Here is a 21,798-nt window from a genome sequence, read left to right as displayed (position 1 = left end):
AAATATATATATATATTTTTTTTTATCCAATGCCACCAGGTTGTCTTTTCGACATTTCTGGTCTTCACTCCTGGCCGTGGCTTAGTTGTAACCCACTTCTGAGGTTGGGGCGCCTGGAAGGCGGAGTTACATTACCCCGATGATGTGATAGGGTGATTATGATAATGTGGTGCCAGGAGAGGTTCTCTGGAAATATAGGTTTTATAGGTTTTAGCATTAGGAGTGACATTGAATCTAAAGTGGCTGTAAGGTTACTAGGTTTCTGGATGGATGCTAATATGAAATATATACAAAATTAAAACCTTAATAACAATAACATATTATACAATGCAATATGTTTACCATTTAATAATATTAAATATTTACACAGTACTGTGAAATGTCAAGAATTCATCTACAGAATAGAAAGTGTGAGATATTAAGTAATTTTTTAGTTTTACCTTAAATAATGCAGGGTTCTGGTTATGATTCTTAATGTCTTCAGGAAGACTATTGAAAATTTTTACTGCCATGTAACATACCAGTACTTCCATTTCATAGCATTATAAATATGATATTTATTACATAAGAGGAAATTTATTAAGAAGTATATATAAGGCGTTCAGGGCTAAAGTGAATCAAGTCCATGAGACGTAGTTTTGAGATAATAGGACTTAAAGTTAACTTGCTTTAGTGGATTATCTAATTTGACTAGCAATAATTTTATTGCTTCATTCTCAAATTCTAGATTTATAAAACATAAACAATTGTGATGTTAATTGATGCAATGCTTTGTTGACTTGATCCACTATGGCTCAGAACATCGTGAACAAATAATCTGAGCCAAAAGTGACTGGTGTCACCTACCGGTGAATGCTTGGAATTAAGACTTGATCCATTACTGCTCGGAAAACATCCAACTTCAGATAATCAGAAAATGAATTAAACCCAATTTACGAAAATTTGTGACTTGATTCACTTTAGCTCTGAATGCTTCAACTGTTAAGGTCAGAATCTCTAATTTAAAAAAAAAAAAGGTCTATATGATTCTCTAGCCTTTGTTCCAATTATTACCTATTCTAATTGCTCTTTTTGATAATAAGAAAAGGCTGTATTTTTACTATCTGCTGAATTTCCCCAAAAAATATTATTCCATAGGACATAATGGAATGAAATTAGACAAAATATAATGTCTTTAAGATACTGCTGTTGAGAAACTGTTGTAACGACCTAATTGCGAAGAAATATTTAGAAGTAAAATGTGCTAAAAGTCAAAAGGAGAATAACAATGGCACAGGAAGCTTTTAATAGAAAAAGAGCATCTTCTGTGGATCTCTGGAAGTGAAGTGTTTTGTGTGGAGTGCAGTAGAAACATGTATGGGGGCAGAAACATGGCCATTACGATGAAGTGAAGAGAAGTGAATAGAAGCATTTGAAATGTGGATATGGAGAAGGATGGAGCATGTGAAATGGACAGACAGAGTAAGAAACGAAGCTGTGTTGGAAAGAGTGGATGAAGAAAGAATGATTCTGAAACTGATCAGAAAGAGTAAAAGAAATTGGCTGGGTCACTGGCTGAGAAGAAACTTCCTACTGAAGGATGTACTGGAAGGAATGGTAAATGGGAGGAGTTCGGAGCAGAAGAAGATATCAGATGACAGACGACATTAAGATATATGGATCATATGAAGAGACAAAGAGGAAGGCATAAAATAGGAAGGACTGGAGAATGGTGGGTTTGCAGTGAAAGATTTGCCCTTGGACAGAACATTATGTATGAATGAATGAATATGCCAAAGAGATGTGAATGGAGTTATAAGAACAGAGTTTATTCATGCCAGGTTTCAGAGCATGTATAATGAATGAAACAGGTTCGTTTTCTCTCAAATGTTCAAAACCATAACCTAAAAACCCTAAAAACTGAAATCGATATGGTCTTCCTGCTACCATTCCTAAATATGTGCACGATAGTTATATGTATTATAGATCTCACAAGCAGGGAATACCGATGGAAGGATGTGAATCAAACAATGCAGTAAGGAAAAGCAGGAGACAGGAAAGGTCACAAGATAGCGTGAATGATATCCAAGAGTACAGTCGAAAGAGAAATGACATCGATAGAATCAGTCTTGTATTGTGATGGTTACATTACGACTTTAGTTTGTTCCACTGCATGTGAATACGTGTCTTATATCGCACGGTATTATTATTTCATTTGTAAACATATGTTGTTGCCAAGAAACTAGTTTGATTAATTAAAATGTGTCTCAGTGAAACGTACAGCAGAGTTCGTATAGGTTAGTTTCTGTCAGATGCTTTTCCAATTCACTGTGGGCTAAAGCAAGGGGATGCACTATCACCTTTACTTTTTAACTTTGCTCTAGAATATCCCATTAGGAAAGTCCAGGATAACAGAGAGGGTTTGGAATTGAAAGGGTTACATCAGCTGCTTGTCTATGCGGATGACGTGAATATGATAGGAGAAAATTCACAAACGATTAGGGAAAACACGGGAATTTTACTAGAAGCAAGTAAAGAGGTTTGGAAGTAAATCCCGAAAAGACAAAGTATATGATTATGTCTCATAACGAGATTATTGTACGAAATGGAAATATAAAAATTGGAAATTTATCTTTCGAAGAGGTGGAGAAGTTCAAATATCTTGGAGCAACATTAACAAATATAAATGATACTGGGGGGGGGGGGGGAATTAAACACAGAATAAATATGGGAAATATCTGTTATTATTCGCTTGAGAAGCTTTTAACATCCAGTCCGTTGTCAAAAAATCTGAAAGTTAGAATTTATAAAACAGTTATATTACCGGTTGTTCTTTATGGTTGTAAAACTTGGACTCTCACTTCGAGAGAGGAACATAGGTTAAGGGTGTTTGAAAATAAGGTGATTAGGAAAATATTTGGAGCTAAGAGGGTTGAAGTTACAGGAGAATGGAGAAAGTTACACAACACAGAACTGCATGCATTGTATTCTTCACTTGACATAATAAGGAACATTAAATCCAGACGTTTGAGATGGGCAGGGCATGTAGCACGTATGGGCGAATCCAGAAATGCATATAGATTGTTAGTTGGGAGGCCGGAGGGAAAAAGATCTTTAGGGAGGCCGAGACATAGATGGGAAGATAATATTAAAATGGATTTGAGGGAGGTGGGATATGATGGTAGAGAATGGATTAATCTTGCTCAGGATAGGGACCAATGGCGGGCTTATGTGACGGCGGCAATGAACCTCCAGGTTCCTTACAAGCCAGTAAGTAAGTAAGTAAACATATGTTGCACGTTTAATTAGCTTCGAATTTTTCTCTTGCCATGTTCCTTATTTCCACAGCGATGTCCTCATCTGTTCATCAAGAGACAGTACTTCCATCGGCTGGCACCTCTCGCCCCCTTGGGGTGCTTAAATACACACGTCAAAACAGACAGCAATGCCACCATTGCTTTTCGGTAATCGTTCCTTGCGCTAGCTATATCTGAGCATCAGTTTAACAGTAATTCAACTTACCGACTGGTGTGACAAAATTATTTCCAGGAGGACTGGCTGGTTCAGCAGCCAATAATAACAGGATGGCTCCTCCTTGTAGCCTGCTATGGTGTGTACCTATATAATGTCCATTGGGCCACTCTGTTGCCTCAAAACTGCAAAAAAGAATTGTACAGAAAGCTATTTTTATGTGTAATCAGTGGTGGTGTTCTAATTTTCCAACAAACAGTTCTTTCGCTAATGACCCAAATTTCATAATTTTAATATGAAATAGGCTATGTTAAGTAAAGTAACAATAAGCAGCTATAAATAAAGAGAAATTGCACAGCAACATGCTATTGAAGAATTATGTGTAGAGTTATTCAAAAACTCACAAATGTTGAGAGAAGAGAAATAGAATATTTGCAACATCAACTAGCTTTGAATATCTGACCACAGTGACAAATTGAAACATCTGAAAATGCATCTACACATGCACTTACACCCTCTAACTTTTCACTTTCCGAAACATCAACCACTCTATCATCTATTTTACTTTTTTAAGTGTTATTGCTACCGCTACTACTGAAAAAAAACCTAATCAAATGTTTTGACGTTTCATTGCACTACAGCACTATACTGATTGCTCTGTGCAAATAAGAGGAAAGAGATTCAAACATAAGATTCAGTATTACCAATACCATATTCTTAATGAAAAAAAAAAAAAATTATTTCATAAAAATGGAATTAAAAATTGTAGGACAGGAGTAAAAGCAGGAAAATTAAGCACCGTCATTTCCCATAACTATGATCCTGGAACACAACTATGGTCCATGATACAACTATTCAAAGAACATTGTAGAAGTAGATAGCTGCAGTGATTTGACTTCAAACTACAGTATAGAAAAATATATAGATAAATGAGGTACTATGTTATGAAATACAAAATCTGAATGGACCATAGTTGTGTTCCAGTTATGAGAAATGACAGTATCTTATTTATGTACTTAATAGTGTACAGGGTCTTTCATAAGTAACGAGTCTATTGAAAAATTAATTATTTTGGATAATTTTTTTTAAATGATATTCATCCTCACGAGAAAAAACCCTTCCCCATGCCATACAGTCGATGTGGAAACAAACACACCCTCCCCTTGCTGCAAGAGCTACTAAATGAAAGAATGGTTAGTGTTTTAAACCTTGATTAAAACAAATAAATGTAAAACCAGTTTCAATTGTTCACAAATTATGGTGTACAATTTTCAAACTACCTTCCGTTCGCTGAATGCACAAATGTAAGCGACATATCAACTCTTCATGGACTCTGGTGAGCATGTCATGCGTAACCATTTGTATCGTGTGTTCAATTCGTTCCACTAATTCAGGAATGGTGCATGGCTTAGTTGCATAGATAGATCCTTGAGGAATCCCCAGAAAAAAAAAGTCCAAGGCAGTTAAATCAGGTGATCGCGGAGGCCAACGGATTGAGCTTGTTTGGCTGATCCACCTGCCTGGAAACACTTCATCTACAGAGTAAACGCTTAATTTGAGCGATAATGTTTCTAAGTTCAAACCAGGCAGCAATTTTTCTCATCTGCAATAACATTAAGTGGCTGAGTGGCGTTCTATCATTCCAGTCTATCACAACAATGTATATAGGCAGGGCTGTGTGCCATTATCCTGGGCATATAGAAGGCCATGCTCCAGGTCATTTTAAGTTGGCATCAAATGCACTTTACACAAGGATAAGTAGCTTCCTCTGGTGGCAGGGGGAGGGGGTGTTTGTTTTCAAATCGACTGTACGGCATGGGAAGGGTTCTTTCTCGTCAGGATGAACATCATTTCAAAAAATTATCCAAAACAGTTAATTTTTCAATAGACTCGTTACTTATGAAAGACTCTGTATTTTGTAGTAGAAAGTCTATATATTTTTTAAGTTATGTTTTTGATAAGAGGAAGAATGCACTAACATGCATATTGTTGAGTGTTTAACTTTGGTATAATCTTTTATAGAAACAGACCAATTTCTGCATTTTGTTATGTGTTATCTGTCGCAAGGTGATTCACATAAAGGAAAAAAAACACACACACAAAAAGCGCACGCGCGCACGCACGCACGCACGCACGCACGCACGCACGCACGCGCACACACACACACACACACACACACCCCCCCCCATCAGGTGTATAATAACAGGTTGTCTTGTATATTTTGTGATGATCACCATGAACTGCCAAGCTTGTAAGCATGTGTCGTAGATCTTAATTTGGTTGTGTCCATTCTCTATCCATCATATCACCTGTGCAGTAGAAGTCTGGCCATATCTCTTCTCTTTTTAGGTGACTTTCTAGTAGATGGTCTGATGAATTGGCGGTAGCAGGCAGTGAGAGTCGCATCCTGAGGTATTCAAGTAGAAAAGTTTCCTTTGCCAGTTCGTAAATCAGCCAGGAAAGTGTAGCCTACATTTCGAGATACCAAGGGCACGGTTCTTGAAACATGCTTTCACTTCCTCTAGGTCTTTGAGAATTAGTTTATACTGTACCAATTAATTCTAGTCTGTAACTGATTATCAGTATAGGGATAATTTTGCAGTGGTGGTGTCCAATGTGGGCATGTGATGGTCTTTATTTCAAACATTGCTTTTGTTGCTACTGCAGTTCTATCCTGTATAAGAATGCAGTATGACGTTGTTGGTTGTAGGGTGATTCCTATGTACTTGAAGGAGTTGACAATCTCAAGTGGTTGATACTAGCACATTATTGAGTCCTCTTTTGCAAGTCGGCCTCCTTTTCTAAAGACCATCTGGACTGTCTTTCTTTCATTAATGCATAAATGATTTTTGTCTGCCCATTCTGTCAAAGCATTCAAGGCTCTTTAAAGATCTTGTTTATGTGGCAGTACAAGATCCATATCATCTGTATACATAAGCAAAGTTGTTTTCTCCAAATTTCGCTAAATTATGTTTTTGAACACTACATTTCATTGTTCTATAAGCGCTAATAGCATTGAAACAGAAGGGATAGAGGACTGTCAATGTAATCGCAGATGGGCTTCAAGGTCGCAGACATAATTATCATATTCCTGTTCTAATTGAAATAACAATATAATAATATGATCACTTCGAGCTGTATTGTCTTTATTTTTGCATTATGTTTCTGCAATATTAAAAGCTGGGAAATTTCTTGTTGAATTAATGATCTTCCTTTCTGTAAAGAAGCTTACATTTTCACTTAAAAAATTAACTAGTTCTATGAACAACGACAAATTTAACAAGCAGTTGAGGCAAACCAGCTGAATGACATAAATGTGTGTCATCCATCTTGTAACCCTTAAAATAAAATACAATTCATAAGTACAGCAGGGCCACAACAATGTGACCTAAAGGGACCAAAGTTGAAATTATGCTTCCGAATTGCTAACTTTACTTTTCTCACTTTCTATTTACGGTCTTCAACATGTTTTTTTTTTTTTTTTAACCTTCCAGTGGTTGCGTACAGACTGTCACTCCATTGAGAACTATTCATATGGTTTTCCCGCGTGCCTGTCATCCCAGTTCCTTCCCAATTTTCATAGCTTTCAACAAAACACTTCTCGTTATTGCCACAAATTTTAAGCTCTGAACTCGCATTTGTTATTAGTTATTAACAGTTGAACAATGAACTATTGAAGAAATTTATAAATATAGTTTACTAACTTACTACCACAGAAATCAAATAAAACATAAATCTAATAAACATGAATATCATACTCGAATACAAAAGTCTACTTTCCTATTAAATGAGCCTAAATGTCATACAAGTGCAGCACTTAAACATGGTGCTAGTTTCGACCCAAGACTTTATAATAAAATTACATATCATTTTCCAAATTTGAAATATTTTAAAATTGAACCTTTTAAAAAAGAAATTTATAAAATTACTCATGATATACGAGGCCTGTCTAAAAAGTATCCGACCTTAATTTTTCCCGCGTAAAGTTGTGATTCTAAGGCGGCGCCACTGTGCATGGTGGAAGGAGGAACTGTAATGCGCATGCTTGAATTTTTTCACCGCATTCGCTTGTGCCAGTCACTGGCTGGTGGTCACCAAGTAAGGTGCTGTTCTAGGTGTTTGTCGGATTTAGTTTTCTCGCAAGATGACTGAACGAATTGAGCAAAGATACTGCATCAAATTTTGTCAAAAGCTTGGTGATTCTCAAAGTCAAACAATTCGTAAGATTCAGCAGGTGTTTGGGGAAGATGCGATGGGTGTAACACAAATTAAGGAGTGGTTCAACCGATTCAAAGATGGCCGCACATCAGCGGAGAGTGAGCAGCGTTGTGGCAGGCCCCAAACTGCTCGGAGTGCAGCTGTCGTTGAGAGGGTGCGAAATTTGGTGATGGCAGATCGTCGTTTGACCGTGCGGGAGATTGCCAAAGAGGTTGGAGTGAGTAAAGATTCTGCACATGCAATTTTGTGTGATGATTTGAACATGAACCGAGTGGCTGCGAAATTCGTGCCCAAGTTGTTGTCCCCGGAACAAAAAGACCTCCGTCGTGACGTTGCACAGGACCTTCTGGACACCGCCAACACTGATCCTGGGTTTCTGAACACCGTGATAACTGCAGATGAGTCATGGGTGTACGGGTACGACCCAGGAACAAAAAGACAGTCGTCGCAATGGAAGCATCCCGAGTCTCCAAGGCCGAAGAAAGCGCGGCAGGTGCGAAGCAAAATCAAGGTGATGCTGACTGTTTTCTTTGATGTCCGTGGAATTGTGCATCACGAATACGCACCGGAAGGACAAATGGTGACAAAGGAGTACTATCACGATGTTCTCTGGCGACTCCGTGATGCAGTTCGGCGCAAAAGACCAGACATGTGGACGGCGAACAACTGGCACTTGCATCACGACAACGCCCCCGCACATTCATCCCAATTGATACACACTTTCTTGGCCAAACATGGAATTACAACCGTTCACCAACCTCCCTACTCTCCAGACCTGGCTCCTTGCGACTTCTGGTTGTTTCCAAAATTGAAGACACCACTGAAAGGATCCCGTTTTGAGAGTAGAGAAGAGATAATGCGGAACGCGACGACGGAGCTGAACACCATTCCAAAAGAAGACTTCCAGAGGTGTTTCTGGCAGTGGAAGGATCGGTGGGCTAAGTGTGTGCAAGCACAAGGGGCCTACTTTGAAGGGGATTAGGGTCCCAACCCCGTCAGGTATTTGAAATATTTTTTCTGGCTAAAGGTCGGATACTTTTTAGACAGACCTCGTATAATATTAACAAATGTGTGTATTTTTTACCTTTGTATTTCTGTCGACTATATTCATGTTTTTATTGAATATCATTGGCTTCTGTCTAATTATTAATTTATATTAAATGTGTTTTTTTCTCTCTTTTTCTCTTTCGTCGTCTTTTTTTTTTTTTTTTGCTCTTGTTTGTTATTTATTGGTTTGAATTGAGTTAATTAGGCCAACTGTATTCAGTAAACTGTCTTTGTAAATTTTATGTTATATTATTGGCTAAAACCACACCGTACACGAGCCTGGGTCTTACGGTAGTGGCTAGAAACATTTTTGTTTTATAATTTTAATTTGTATTCACGTTGTCTACTAGCTAGCTAAATAAAGTAAAGAGTCCGCAGCGATCTGTAATGTCAGTTAAAACTGCAGCAGTTACTATTGTTACAATTAGTCCTAGCTAATGAGTATGTTAGTAGGTATGCTTGTAATTCTATTGGATAATCTAATCTAATCTAATCTAATCTAATCTAATCTAATCTAATCTAATCTAATCTAATCTAATCTAATACAATACAATACAATACATTATATACATATTTATATTATGACTCCCATGTGTTGCTGAGACAAAGACGAAACTCGAGATGCATGTAAAAATGTTTTGGCTACATGGATGCGAGCAATATCATACAAAGCATCTCACCTCTTATCGTCCACATAGTTAGACTCTAAGTTGATTTCGCACATCATTTTTTTAAAGATACGGTATATATTTTTCACAAAAATGTTTATCCATAACTTCTTTATGATTGTAAATAAATTTAAACGGTCCTTTTATTTGCTTGCGGAGTACCAGTCCACAGTGGCTATAGTGAGGGTCACGTATGAGTAATCCTAAAAGACTAATTTGGCAGTCTCTTCAGTGTTGCCAACTAATACTAGATATCACCAAAAGAGGATAAAATCACACAATACCATGTACTATAATAATAATAATAATAATAATAATAATAATAATAATAATAATAATAATAATAATAATAATATTAATAATATTAATAATAATAACAATAATAATAATAATAATATAGTATTAACAATAATGATGTCTTGCTTATTTAGCCTACCATATCCCATCTTTACATCTTACAATGGAATGCTGGCGGTATAACATCAGCCAAGAAGACTGAACTAGCCAATATACTCTCAGATAATAATATAGATATCTTCCTTCTTCGAGAAGCAAACCTTAATGCTGACCAATTAAAATATTTTAATTTTAAAGGTTTTAATATGAAACTGTTACCCAAAGATAGACAGATCAGCAGTGGAATTCTCGCAGGTACATCAAAGAAATTAATTACAAATTTTCAAATCATAAAAGAAATGGATAATCAAGACAAATTAGAACTAATAAAAATTGAAGTATGGAAAAATCAACAATATTTCAAAATCTACAGTGCCTATAACCCACCTAATAATCCCCTTGATATAACTTTGTTTGATATACAACCTAAAACTATCATAATTGGTGACTTTAACGCCCACTCCTAACTTTGGGGCTACGATAATGTAAACCAACCTGGAAAAATGATCATGGACCTCCTAAATACTACAACCGCAGAACTTGTCTACAGAAAAGAAGATCCCCCTACTTTCATTCATTATTCTGGTTCTGGTACAAATCCAGACTTATTACTAGTAACATCAGATATCCATCACGAAACCAAGAAAAAAATAATTGAAGACCCTGGATCTGGCCATAGAGTCATCATTGCTTCTATCCAACTCCACCAAAACCAAAAAAAAGAACCCTACAATAACAAAACAACATGGAATTTTAAGAAAGCGAATTGGAAACTATTTACAACAGAACTCGATGAACATCTCAAGGTCAACACACCACTAATGGAAAATATAAACTCAGATAGATTGAACAAATATTTCTGTGAATCTCTTCTTAAAATTGCAAAAAAGCACATCCCACGAGGCAAACCAAAAAAATACACCCCATTCTGGACAGAAAACCTGAATTTATTGAAACAAGATAGAGATAAAGCAAGAACCAAAGCAGAACAAAGCAAAACACCAGAAGATATACTCAAGATTGGAGGAAGAAGACTGCCATTCTTAAAAAAGCAATCATAACAGCAAAAAAAAATGTTTCAATAAATTTATTGAAAATATTAATTACAGAACCGATAGCACTAAAACATATAACTTTCTGAAGAATATTTCCAATACACAGGAAAATACTAGCCAACCTATTATTCATAATAACAAAACACTAACAGATAGTAGAGATATAGCAAACGCATTTAATAAACACTACTCAAACTCTCACAGATTACATCCCAATACCAAAAAAACTGACAAATTTATCAAAAGAGAATTACATAAAAATAATAAAAACAATATTACTAGTACAAAACCTGAAATATTTCATCAAAATTTTACTTCCAAAGAATTAACTCTAGCTTTACAAAATTTTAAAACCTAGAAATCTCCTGGCCCCGATAACATTCATTCCGAATTTTTGAAACATGTGGGGGAAAAAGCCAAGTCTGTACTTTTATCCATTTTCAATTTATCATGGAACACCTCAATTCCTGCAGCTTGGAAAAAAGCAATCATTGTACCAATTCACAAAAAAGGGAAACCTGCTCATGATGTTAATAGTTATCGACCAATAGCACTATTAAGCATGATAGCAAAAACCATGGAGTCCATGATCTCCAACAGATTAACTTGGTATTTAGAATCCCAAAATCTTTTATCACCAAGACAAGCCGGCTTTCGACAACTACACTCTACCAATGAACAAGTTATATGCCTCGGCCAAGAAATAAAAGACAGTTTTAACAAGAAAGAAGATACCTTAGAAATATTTATTGACTTTCAGCTAGCATATGACTCTGTTTGGAGAAATAAATTATTACTAAAACTCCAGAAATTAGGTATCTCCAGCAATATGTTCAGATGGATATCAGAATTCCTTAGTCAACGATTCATTGCCACTAAATTCAATAACTCACTTTCTAGTTACAAACAAACATATCGAGGTCTACCTCAGGGCGCTGTCCTCAGCACAACTTTATTCAATATTTATATAAATGACTTACCCTCCCTATTGGAGGAATCAAACATGAAAACAGCACTATTTGCAGATGATATAGTTTTGTGGACTTCCGGATCTTACAGACATAGAGACAAAATTCAAAATTCTGCTTTTAAAGCTCTAAATCAACTACATGAATGGAATACATCAAATTTGATGACACTCAATTTAAGCAAAAGTAACTACCAAATACTTTCACTTGGTAAAAAAGAAAGAGAATTCAATATCCAATACAATGGCCAACACCTTCCTAGGTGAATCCAAATATCTTGGAGTTATTTTCAATAGTAAGTTAACATGGAGCAACCATTTGAAATACATTTCTGAAAAAGCTCGTAAAAGATTCTCCCTTCTAAAAAGACTAGCAGGAAAGAAATGGGGATGCTCTAGGAATACTTTGAACACTACATACAAAATGTTTATATAGCCAGTGCTGACATACTGCGGAGAAATTTTAATTACTTCACCTTTCATAAACGAAATGGAATATGTTCAAAACCAAGCTCTCAGACTCATTACTGGTGGAATCAAAACAACTCCAATAGATTCTATGAGATTCCTCACCAATATTAACAGCATCAAAATGACAATAGAAGAAAAAGCACTGATTCAATATGAAAAACTTATTAGATTACCAGGAAACAATTGGCATTCATACAGTCCTCTCTGTAGATTGAAAACTAAAAAAAGTTTCATATCCATTGTTCAAGAATTAAAACAGAAAATCAATATCCCGAATTTAAAAGAAAACCTACAAATTAAACCAAACCCTTTAACTCTATTAAATATGGAATATAATCTAAATTTAACAGAAGAAATACTGAAATCAGAAGTAAACACTGAAATACTAAAACAATTGTCTTTAGAGACAATTAATATTAGATACCCTTCACAAAACTGGCTTCATTTATACACTGACGGATCCTTGATTTCCAGAGAACAAGGTGCCGGTGCAGGTGTTACGTGCTGTCTCTTCTCACTTTATAGATCTCTTGGGTATGGAACAACAAGTTTTGATGGAGAAATCATTGCAATAAATGAAAGTTTCAGGAATCTTTTATGCCACATCAGTAAATTTAAAAATGCAGTTATATTGTCAGACTCCAAAGCAGCTATTCTATCAATAGTGTCAGACTCCAAAGCAGCTATTCTATCAATAGTCTCTAAACACACATCTTCATCTCAAACAGCAGAAATAACTAAAATGCTCTCTCAATTAATATCACTCAATAAAAGAATTGTATTCCAATGGATATCATCCCATTGTGGAATCCTGGGGAACGAGAATGTGGATGCTTTAGCAAAGAAGGGCAGCACTGCTACTTACAGACCTGTAACTAAATCTACGTATTACTCTGTGAAAAGATTTATTAAATCTACATACTTAGACTTCAACAAACAAAATTTGATAACTCAATCCCAAGGGAAAAAATGGAACTCTCTGCATCAAAATCCACAGTTAATTCCTGATTTACCAAGAAAATCGTCTGTAGCTGCATTTAGATTGGCAACAGGCCATGATTGTTTGGCCAAACACCTGCATAGAATTGGAATATATCAGTCCCCTAACTGTCCATTGTGCAACTCAAACCAAGAAATGGATTCGGAACACCTCAAAATCTGTGCTTCAGTGGCTGGTCATGATAATATCTTTGAAAAATATTGGAGTGCAAGAGGTCAAATGACTTTATTGTCAAACGCCTGGCATTAGAAAACAACAACATCTCATCTTTATGTTGTGGAGGTGTTTTCTAACAGGTTCAATAATTTGTGAAAGAGTAGGCCTATATTTTTCTTCTGGACCTCTCGCACATTATGTTAGTAGTTAGTAGATTAGTGTATGATGTAATATTAAAATGTATTTTATCTGACAACATGAAATTCATTGCTTTGATTAAACAGTTTACGAACCACGAGACCTAACCTAAAAATGTATTTTGTTTGATCACGTGAAATGAATAGTATGAATTCCGAAAACGAATGCCACTTTGAAATGTATGCTTTAGAATGTTTACTCCATTACTGTAATAAAAATCTAAACACGAAAGAAATTAATTAAAATGTGAAATGATATTTCTATCGATTACTCAAGGGCATGTATCACACGAAATATGTTATATTTATTTATACTTAGCCTAGCTGACTATAATCTTGAAATTGTAACCACAACACAAAGCAACACATACAATAACTATTATGTATTAATATTAATACTGATATTAATTAATTAATTATTAGTAATGGGCTCAGAAATCTAGAACAATTAAAATTTTCAGAATTTAAACTACTGACAACTTGTGTCACTGCTGCCAACATAACAGTTATAAAATCACTATCAGTTGCAGTATTTCTCAGTACCGAATTTCGAAATGAAGTTGGCAAAAGAAAATTCAACCTGAAAACTAAAAAAAATCACCATAATCCACTAGCTTATGTAGTAATGGGGGAAAAATGGTTAGGTTTCACCCTTAGCGTATTAAGTAAGCTGACCCGGACTATACTATGTGGCAGTAACTTACAGTGATTACTGTAGAGTTAAAGTGAGGGGTTGATCAGTCCTCTACACAATGTCTATATTTTCCTTATTGGTCATTCGAGCTTTATGGTTTCGAAAACTGAATTTAGAAAAATACTCAATTATGAAAGACTGAATTGACAGAAGTATCATTCTTAAGCGTAGTAATAAACTACAAATACTGGACAAGGAAAGAATGTAGGTTTAGATACAACAACCACAAATCCAAGTAAGAACTAATGATGATACTTTCCATTTCGAGCGCAATGTCAATTTTTATCTTTAGTAGGTATCTCATCATTTAATTCTCACAATTTCTGAACTTAAACTTCTATTAAATCCACGATCTTTTTTTCATTTTCTTTCAACATTCACGTTAGTGTGTGCTTAATCACAGTCTGAAAATGCTAAAGTAAATTAAAACTGAAATTCAACTGAAAACATTAAACATTTTAATACGTATCTTCAGAGTTGATTTTCATTACTTAGTTAGTACATCACTCTGTGATTGTTTTTTTTTATTCGGGAAATGAGTTAAGAAAAAAAAAGAATGAAAGAATTGGGCTGGCTTGAATAATTGCAACTGTGCTGTATCTCAACATTCTACTTGGAATACAACTGTTTTAATAACTAGGTACAGTAAAATCCCTCATATCCGGCACCCAAATAACTGGCAATACAAAACAATGGCACTTTTGGCTAGGTCAAAAAGAAAAAGTCATTCATGTGAAAGAGAAGAGTCTGACGAAGATGTGAGTGGTTCTCGTAGATCGCACATGCTGCATATCGTGTTTACTCTTTACACTGTTCACGTGTGAAAACATAGACAAAAAAGCCCGTTATGTCCCTGGAGTACGGGGTAGCATCGGTATCTGTCACTTGGACCTTGCAAACAATGCACGAAGACAATATCTTTCAATCTAAAACTTGAACTTGCCCATTTCGAAGGGGTATTGAATGAGTCTAAGTACGAAAGTGTGAAATTCTCTGTTCCTACAGTGCGTAAAAGTTTAATTTGAGTGATGGATAGTATCATGGTTATTACCGCTAAGTGCTGCTGCTGCACAATGGATTCCGGGAAATGCAAGCAAAATATTCTTATGCTCAAATCATCGACTGCTACTTCATAGCTGCGATGTTGGCTACACTGCTCTTCACGTCACATGACTCACATGACAGCCACTTAAAATTGTCATAAGGTTACGAAAACTTTTAGTATTCTTACGCTATTTTGTATTACTGTATTACAATAATTATTAACTGATGAATGTACTGTACATTACCTTAATCAGTACTAAAAATAAACATTGTATGTATTTCAAAACTATTTTTAATTATCTATATGAAAATTACTCAATTTCAACATGGAAAAAAAATGTTTGTGCAGTAAAGTGCGTCTTTACATAATCTATAAAAGTATTTTCGAATTATCCCGAAAAATCAGTTATCTGGCACGGCTTTGTCCCACAATTTCCGGATGTGGTATTAAGTGAATTATTTTATCAAAATTAATGTGTTAGAGAACATCGGAATTCAGGAGGGTCTATACAGACTACATCACAGACCACATTTGGAGGCATCAGAATGTGGGTATCTATGTTTCAACAGTGGTAACAAATGATACTCACACATAGTGGGAATCTTGTTCTGCAGCTATTTGCATTATGTGATAAAAAGTCGAATTCTTCTCAGCTGTCACACTGATGGTGAAATTCTCTGTCACGTTTGTTCCAACCCATAACGTATATGTCACAGTTGCAAGGTCATCTCCTTTAGGATTTCATCGAGCAGTCGTGCCTTCCACTGTCAAATTTGAATCTGCACTTGCCACAGCAGTAGGAGGAAGTGTTGTTGCTGTAGACGGCTGGAGTTTAGCTACTGGAAGAGCAAAGATTTATCAAATATGAGTGTTGTTTTGACTTTCCCTGAGTTTAACATTTTGGTTATATGTACAGTTTTCTTTCTACATTACATATAATACTTATAATATACCTAAAAAGTTATAAACATAAAATATGCAGACTAATAAAGGAAGAGAAATTAATAAAGTATAGAATAATAAATAAATACCACTCCGAAGATGGCCAGGTTGATAACCTCAACCTGTCCACAATTTTGTGTTGGCGGAACTATTAATATATGAATAATATTCTAATTCCTAGATGAAAATTTTCTGACAGGACTAGGGAATGTCTCAGAACAAATGAAGACTATAATTTTATAGTGAAAATAACGAATAAAATGATATGCATATCTTTAAAGTCATTTTTGACATTTCATTTTGTCCTTGGAACAAAAGACAAATCGTGTTTCTAGAGATAATTGCCGCTGTCTAACCTATACAACAGAGTATAGTAAAATATACCATCGTGATGCACTTGGGGAGATATGATAGGTAGCGAAATGTGGTTGCAAATACCAGCTATAACGGCTGGGGGGGGATCATCGTGCTAACCACATGATACCGCCATTCTGGTTGGATGATCGTCCACTTGTGCTTCGGCATGTGGGCGTGAGGCCAGCAGCCAGCTGGTCGGTCTAGGCCCTTCACGGGCTGTAGTGCCATGGACTATTATTATAGTAATATATAATGATTACACATATTTCCCCTCCAAATTCATTATTATTGGCTGCTGCTGCTGCTGCTTAAATAATTTCAATTTTTTTTCCTTCCTTTTCATTGCAATCTGTTTTATACTGTTCCAGTCTATTTCGACAGTAAGTTAACATGGAGCAACCATTTAAATATATTTCTGAAAAAGCTCGTAAAAGATTTTCCCTTCACAAAAGACTAGCAAGAAAGAAATGGGGATGCTCTAGAAATACTTTGAACATTACATACAAAACGTTTGTACAGCCAGTGCTGACATACTGCGGAGAAATTTTAATTACTTCACCTTTCATAAACGAAATAGAACGTGTTCAAAACCAGCTCTCAGGCTCATTACTGGTGAAATCAAAACAACTCCAATAGATTCTATGAGACTCCCCACTAACATTAACAGCATCAAAATGACAATAGAAGAAAAAGCACTGATTCAGTATGAAAAACTTATCAGATTACCAGGAAGCAATTGGCATTCATACAGTACTCTCTGTAGATTGAAACCTCAAAAAAGTTTCATATCCATGTTTCAAGAATTAAAACAGAAAATCAACATCTCGAATTTAAAAGAAAAAATAACAAGGTGCCGGTGCAGGTGTTACGTGCTGTCTCTTCTCACTTTATAGATCTCTTGGATATGGAACAACAAGTTTTGATGGAGAAATCATTGCAATAAGTGAAAGTCTCAGGAATATTCTATGCCACATCAATAAATTTAAAAATGCAGTTATATTGTCAGATTCCAAAGCAGCTATTCTATCAATGGTCTCTAGCCACACACCTTCATCTCAAACAGCATAAATAACTAAAATGCTCTCTCAATTAATATCACTCGGTAAAAGAATTGTATTCCAATGGATACCATCCCATTGTGGAATCCTGGGAAACGAGAATGCGGATGCTTTAGCAAAGAACGGCAGTACTGTTACTAAATCTAAATATTACTCTGTGAAAAGATTTATTAAATCTACATACTTAAACTTCAACAAACAAAATTTGATATCACAATCACAAGGGAAAAAAATGAAACTCTCTGCATCATAATCCACAGTTAATTTCCGATTTACCACGCAAATCATCTGTAGCTGCATTTAAATTGGCAACAGGCCATGACTGTTTGGCCAACACCTGCATAGAATTGGAATATATCTGTCCCCTAACTGCCCATTGTGCAATTCAAATCAAGAAATGGATTCGGAACACCCCAAAATCTGTGCTTCAGTGGCTGATCATGACAATATCTTTGAAAAATATTGGACTGTAAGAGGTGAAATGACTTTATTGTCAAACGCCTGGCATTACAAAACAACAACAACATAATTATATGAAACAACAAGTCAAAGTCAGGATAGGAGAAGAAATGTCTGAAGAAAGTGAAATAGGGAGAGAAGTACGACAAGGATGCCCTTTATCACCTATCTGTTCAACATCTACTTGGAGAATTTGGTAAAGAACTGTTTTCAGAACATGGGAGGGGTGATAGTAGGAGAAAGAAGAATAAAGTGCATAAAATTTGCTGATAATATGTTGTTGTTAGTAGAAGAGGAGACAACACTAAGGGATATGCTACTGGAGCTAAATGACAGCTGTGAGCAATATGGGATGAAGATAAATGCAAACATGACGAAGACCATGGTTGTCAGAAGAAAAATAAAGAAAACTTGCGAAATTGATTTGTTCATTAATCATCAATAAATTTAAATGAAGTTAAAATTTGAAAACAAAGTCTGCATGGGTTAAAGCCATGCAATTAAGAAAAATTTTACATGGGAGGAACTGTAATAAAACAAAATTAGGGGGTACACGTTTGATACATAAAAAAAAAAATCCCATATAAGGGAAACCCTAATGTAGAGCTTCTCGCTTAATGGTTGATGTAAAATGATATTAATTAAGACATTAAAACAGGGACTGAAATTCCTGAACTATTTACTTTTGTTCACAGGATGAACTTAGCAATGCTGTAGGCTACTTTATGTTCGTTACGTCAAAGATCAACCTGTGTTCATTATCATAACATTACCAGTGTTAGAGATACAAGTTAGTACCTAGGCCTAGCCTATTTTATATGAATATACAGTAAAACCCCGATAAGATGCTGTTCAAGGGACCGCGTATTAACCGGGACCGCGTATTAGGCGGGTATACTAATTTTGACTTATATACAGTATCTATTAGCATTTTTCTTTATTGAAATACATGAGTCATGAAAGGTAATATAGTATTACTCCATTATGTAATTACTGTACTGTATGTCAAAGACATTTACAATATGTACTGTACTTAATTCTTTCGGAAAAAAAAAGTCATTTATAGTTGTTTGCCATGTGCATGTTCTCCAAGTCCTCATGTTTACCACACTTCAGTTTCCTGCGATTACATCTTCCTGACATCGCAGCTGCAGTGATTGAGTCGCGATTTTTTATTATCGTTCTTAATGTCGATGATGGGATTCCTAATGAATCAGAGAGTTGTTTCTGAGTAAGAGTACTGTTCTCATCGTACTTTCGTAAGATTTTCAATTTTTCCGACAAATAAAGTGCTTTTCGTTTAACACTCATTGTAATCACATTCACAGACACTTCAATACACTAAAGGACAACAAACTGACCAGCAAAAATTTCCAGAATTTTATTACGGCCGAGTGAGGAATGCTGTTTGAGAGAGAGGGTTAGCAAGAGGGTGGGGTATTGTAACTGTATGTAAACTTTAACCGCGCAGGTAAGTAGTCGAATAAGAGAGAGTAACAAGAGGGTGAGGTATGAAGTATGAAGGTTTAAATGCGCAGGTAAAGGGTCGAATACCAATACTTTTCAGGTTAATGGCACCAGTGAGTTCAATGACCAAGATGTTTCATTGCTGTTAAAGTACATTGCTGAAAATTACATCGAAAATATTCCACAAAAACAGCATATTATGCGGGACTTGAGCACAACAAACGGGGTATTTTATAAAGGCGTTACATATGAAATGTGCAGGGACCGGACAAAAAAAACCTATTACACGGGACAGCATAATAAGCGGGCGCGTCTTATCGAGGTTTTACTGTAATTTTATTGAATTCATACTGGTACCCATTTGTGGTTGATCTTGAATCCTTTCATTTTCTTGTGCTTGTAAACACTTGACTGTTTATTAAATGTTACACTTACCACTAGTGGTGAAAGTTCCTCCAGAATTACCACTACCACAATTGAGGTCTCTAACAGAGCTGAGTCGTCGTGGTCCCAAGCCAAGCACAACTTCAGTAGTTGTAAACACATCTCCAAACGAACCATCAGGAGCCTGACGAGATACCAAGTAGTTTATAGCACTGCTGCGGTTCCAGTGCACTGGGCCAATGTTGCCACCATTGCCAGCAAGTTCACTATCTGCAGCCTCTAAAGCCTATAATATGAAAATAGTTTTTCTGTCAGCTACACAGAGGACTGTGACAATTTGATGTTACTATACAGTGAAACCTCTCCTTATGGACACCCCCAAAATAAGGACACTCCTCATATACGTACAGATATTTATGTCCCAACTGAAATAATTTAAAAATAATGATAAATTTAACTCTCATTTACGGATACTCTCAGACAAAGACACGGACAGCTGTTTCACATCCTAAAGCTTGATTTATCTCCTGATTGCGGACAGAACTGAATTTCAAGACCTAATGTGTTACAAAAATGGAAAATTTAGTTTTGAGAACTGTACAAAAATTCCTTAACATGAAACATAACATAAGGGTCTCGTAGGCTACCACTAGCCCAGCCGGCTACCCCTTGTTAGTTGCAAGTGGATGGATAAAAAAAAATCATAAAATTTAATCGTGAAATTGTATTCGACACATAATAGGGTTAGTAGGATTATTCTCTTCACTTCAATCAGTTGTTCTGTTTCGGGAGACATGGCACCTGAACGTAAAGGTTAAGTTGAAAACTGTAAATTACAGTACTGCATAACTGTAGACCTAGAATAAAATTGCATGGCACAGTACTGTATTTTCCTTTTTTGGTCTTATCTACTGTACTTCAAAGTCGCAAGTAGTACAGTATACTGTTTTTAGAGTTAAACTACAGTAATACATTTCACTTAAAGTGTGAAGGCATACATAATGCATATTATAAATTTACTGTTAGGTTGGGGAGCCTCCCTCCCAATACAGGGCACCTCTCAGATGCTGACAGATTGTTACGACCCTTCGATGTCCGTAAATGAGAGGTTTCACTGTATTATCAAATTGTTGGGAATAGTCAAGAGCTAATGACAGGGTAGGAAACTCTTCCATGTATTGAGCGATATATGCAACGAGCAAAAGCTACAAGTAGACCCTATTCCTAAAATTTCAGAAAAATCGAAAATCAATATAGATTGGCCTATTTCTATTGAAAGACAGAAAATTTTCTGTAAGACCTTATCACATATTGTTCATTTGTGTGTGTTTTAATGTACCTATTTTTATATTTCTTTTAGTATATTTATATATTATTTTTATTTATGTATTTGTTTTGATTTGTGCTATATAATTGTGTATGATTTACTGGATGAATGAACTCTGAAAGCCTAAAATCTCGTATGATGAAATCTTATTACTAGAGCCCGAATGTATATGCATTTATAATACTTAAAGTAAGCAGGCATAAAGGGCAATTAAAAAATAAACAGGCACAATAGGCAGGCAAAGAGGCAATTAACTCTCGACATTTATCTGGGGTCTTTTCTGACCCCACACAATCTTTTATTGTTAATATCTACATTCATATACTCCGAAATGTTTCAGTATAGGGTAACCAGACGTCTGGATTTTACCAGACATGTCCTGCTTTTTTAGTATTTTGTGAAGAGGAAATGTCTTTCAGTAACTTTGGGGATTTCAATAA

The 21,798-nt window shown here is 35.6% G+C and overlaps 1 protein-coding gene across 8 annotated transcripts in view; it reads right to left on the bottom strand.

Annotated features, from left to right (window-relative positions):
• Positions 1-21,798, bottom strand: part of LOC138710161 (putative per-hexamer repeat protein 5) — a 281,887-nt gene that overhangs the window by 233,996 nt on the left and 26,093 nt on the right. For all 8 annotated transcript variants that reach the window (XM_069840801.1, XM_069840799.1, XM_069840796.1 and 5 more), the window contains 3 exons: positions 20,083-20,317; positions 15,954-16,203; positions 3,502-3,635 (listed from right to left, as the gene is read on the bottom strand). The gene's annotated coding sequence lies outside the window, so the exon portion shown is untranslated. The remainder of the gene's footprint in view (positions 1-3,501; positions 3,636-15,953; positions 16,204-20,082; positions 20,318-21,798) is intronic.

Source organism: Periplaneta americana, chromosome 12 (genome assembly GCF_040183065.1).
Source record: "Periplaneta americana isolate PAMFEO1 chromosome 12, P.americana_PAMFEO1_priV1, whole genome shotgun sequence".
Taxonomy (NCBI): Eukaryota; Metazoa; Arthropoda; class Insecta; order Blattodea; family Blattidae; genus Periplaneta; species Periplaneta americana.
The sequence above is the reverse complement of the archived record's forward strand: the minus strand, read 5'-3'. Positions and strand labels throughout refer to the sequence as shown.